Source organism: Azolla caroliniana, unplaced genomic scaffold (genome assembly GCF_043228905.1).
Source record: "Azolla caroliniana isolate FFs.n. ecotype wild unplaced genomic scaffold, voAzoCaro1.0.p SCAF_3, whole genome shotgun sequence".
Lineage (NCBI taxonomy): Eukaryota > Viridiplantae > Streptophyta > Polypodiopsida > Salviniales > Salviniaceae > Azolla > Azolla caroliniana.
The window spans coordinates 11,176,928-11,180,631 of record NW_028230438.1 but is presented as its reverse complement, the minus strand read 5'-3'; the positions used below and the strand labels follow the sequence as shown (position 1 = coordinate 11,180,631).

The 3,704-nt window shown below is 35.4% G+C and overlaps 1 non-coding gene across 1 annotated transcript; it reads right to left on the bottom strand.

Moving 5' to 3' along the window:
- Positions 1-882: 882 nt before the first annotated feature.
- TRNAG-CCC (transfer RNA glycine (anticodon CCC)) lies at positions 883-953 on the bottom strand. Its single transcript has one exon. It is a non-coding gene; the product is annotated as a tRNA-Gly (tRNA).
- Between the last annotated feature and the right edge of the window lie 2,751 nt (positions 954-3,704).

Here is a 3,704-nt window from a genome sequence, read left to right as displayed (position 1 = left end):
GAGTTATGAATCACATATGGCTCTTATAGTGTAACGTGAAAACCACCAAACCCTATCACATGTTGGATAATCAATTGTTGTCCACATACATCTCTAGCTAAATTGATGAAGTTGCATTCCATCTCAATATTCCTTATTCCTCCCTAAACCCCTTTGAGCCCAACGACCAAACTTGGGTACAAATGTGTTTTGGGGGACTAGAACAATGACCACCTTTGAACACATCCTACTCTCTCTTTTCAGATTAAATATAGTTTTCGCTTTGGCCCATGAGAATAGAGCCCTAGAACTTATAAAAACATTGGATGGCATTTTTACGTGTGTTGATTCATTCCTAGAACTCATCAAACATTGGATACCACTTTAACATAAGAGTGTGTGTGAATCACTCGACCAGATAAATACACCGAAGAGGCATCTCCAAACATTGCCTCTTCAAACATTAGCACGTACAATTGAATCAATAACAATGAAGAGGTGAAAACTTCAAATTACATTTTGAGTTTCTTTTCATTTCCTAAGAATGCTCATGACATTTCGTTATGTCCTTGGACATTTTGGACAATTAAGCTTAGACAATTGCTCAAATAGCTCATATAAATGGGGAAAGGAGGGATGAATGGATTGTGTCTATTGCACATAATTTTGTTATTTTGGAAGAGCGTTCTCAAGAAATAAGGAGAAATTACTGCCCAAAGGAATAGTTTTCCCTGATTAATTATTAAAAGAAATGGAGAGACGTAGAAGTCACATTGGGTCTCTACCTCTGTAAAATAATATATCTCTATCCATGACGAGGAAGAAAAATCTTCAAAGGTGAGTGGAGGAGCTCTTTCAAGGAGAATTAAAAAAACACATAAAACAAAAGCGAGATAAGATGAATGCGCAGCCGGGGAATCGAACCCCGGTCAGTACCGTGGGAGGGTACTATGATACCACTACACCAGCTGCGCTGTTTCCAACACTAAAATTCCAATTTTTATATAATAAGTTTAATTTTACGACACTGGTCATCCCTATCACATTTTGTTTTATTATCGATCTTCTATCCAAAGCCCAGCTTTCATACCATACATTGGTGTAATCAATTCATGTCACACATGCTCAATTTCATTACCCTGTCAAGTTATGAAGAATCACATAGTTCCTTTCTGCTTTAAATTTGAGAATAGAGTTTATCAATATATACTAAGTGCTTAACATGTCATGATAGTTAAAATTTCCTTTCGCATGTCCCAAACTCTATTCTCAAATTTCCTTAACATGTCGTGATAGTTAAAATTTCCTTTCGCATGTCCCAAGAGTGAAGTTGAAAGATGTTCATGTTGACAATTTCCCAATGCACATACACATAGATTGTGACAATTTGCTGCCTTGAATTATTGAGTGTAATTATTTTGTCTTCCATGAATCAATATGGTATAATGGGGAACCAATTTCAAATATCAGGAGAGTTCCATGGTCAAAATTTCCTTGTAAATTAATGCAATGTGGTGAGACGTTAATACTCTCACACATGATGTACATGTATACATATCGCTTTCACAATACGTATATTACCATTAGAAAAACCTTTTGATAACATTTAAAAATATTCAACATCCATCTCATTTTTTAAGCTTTTGGACTCAAAAATGCTTACAACAGCTAGTAGTAGTTAGCATGAGGTTAGACATGAAAGCAAGAAATTGTGTTACCATAAAATTTACAATTCGAGTACAAAAAAACATTACAAATAGAAAAGGTTGTGATATGCAAGTTCAAAATTATGGTTCTCATACAATTGTCCCTGGCATAATGAATATCTTTGGAATATGAGAGGAGTTTTGAATAAAGAAGATGCAAGGCCCTCTATTAATAGGAAGTCAAGAAAGTTAGTACTTGTTAGAAAGTAAGTAGGTGTGAAGTGTTATCTCAAAATTTCTTGAGTTAATGAAAGAAGATGTACACCCTTTATCACTACTAACTTAAGTAAGAAGACTATAACCTTCAACAACGTTATTAGGTGCAAGGAGGTTAAGCAAAGAGGTTAGAACCTCCTCAAACGTCAACGGTAAAGACGAGATTAGCACGTGAGCAATGGTCACAACATTGCCCTTCAAAAGGAAATCCTGACAAACTTTATGCCAACACATTCATCATATGGATATAGAGCCTAACGTTGGTATAGACCAATTATGGGCTAGTGTCACAGCACAATGCAATATTCAAACGAACATCCATGTGCCATCAACCAAAAACCCTAAATAAAACATTCTTGAAGATATATTTCCATTGCCAAGATAAAGATACTTAAGGACATTATTGGCCCTTTGTTTTCCTAGGGCAAGCTTACCAATTTGCCTATTACCTACAAAAAACAAACTCTTGAACACATTTCTCTCTACAAATTTAGGTCTCTTCCATTTGCTTCATGAGAATGGGATGTTTGCATGGAAGTGGTCTCCGATGTATTTCATCTTGTCATTGATTTAGTGTTGAAGGGTTCTAATGGAAACGACAATTAACTAGTAATGTGGGTTCTATGTATTATGTTGAGTTCCTTGAAATGATACTAATACTTCTCAATAGAAGTGTGTCCTAACATCGTAGTTCAACGGCATTAGTAGTATCCGTCCATGGGTTTAAGTCAAGACAAGAAGCATATATCTAATTGTAGTAGTGCCACCCAAATTTACCGATGCAAGGCAAGATATGGGTGAATATTCGCCTCTCCCACTTATCAACTTCAATGCGATGGAGTATTGTCCCAAAGGTTTCATCTCAAGAGTGACAGACTGAAGCTTGTAGAGAACAAGTGTCTGGACCCTCCAACAGCCTTTTTTACATGAAATAATCGACAACATCATGACTAAAAACAGTATTCTAGAAGAAGCAGAAGAATCCTAGTCCAAATGTGGTTATAACTTATGGTTACATTTCAGTTGTATAAAAATAGCAGCAGCACACTCACAAACTAGTCTAAATCAGTTAATTTTTAGACTGATAAATGAATGAAGGGACGGTCATCAGTTCAAAAAGGGGGCATTGTTATTCGCATACTTGCCAGGAAGGCCTAACTGTTGACTAGAAAGAATCCAATCTTGTTCAATTTGTCTTGATTCTTAATTGAATTGTAAACAGACCACGCGATTTAAGAAAACGCATCCACCCATCCATCATGATTTCATCTCTTTAATTGAGGTAATTATATTACTATTAAATAATCATTCACTTACATATATATATATATATACATGTGTGTGTGTGTGTGTGTGCGCGCGTGATTTGCAAGAACGTGAGTAAATTTATGTATGTATGTATGTATTACCTATATGTACGAAAATATACATATGTATACAGAAGTGTATGTGTGTAATATATAACCTAAAATAGAGAGCTTCTTTACCATCACATTCACCTAATCCGTAACACATTCATCTTTTAACAACAAAAAAGAAAAATCGTTAAGTCCTAATTAATCTATCAATCAATCAACCACACAGGGGGAAGGAAGGAAGATTGGACGTGGATATGATTCTATGAATATATAGCATGTCAGGGAAAAAAATGGAGGCTCCATAACTGTCTTGAAAAACACCCCCCACAACATTTAATTAATTTGTACATCCTCTCTTGAATTTTCAACTGCGATAAAAACAAGACTATATGATATTAAATCAGTTCTGTCTCTCACACATGACATGTGACGACAGTCTCCAGAG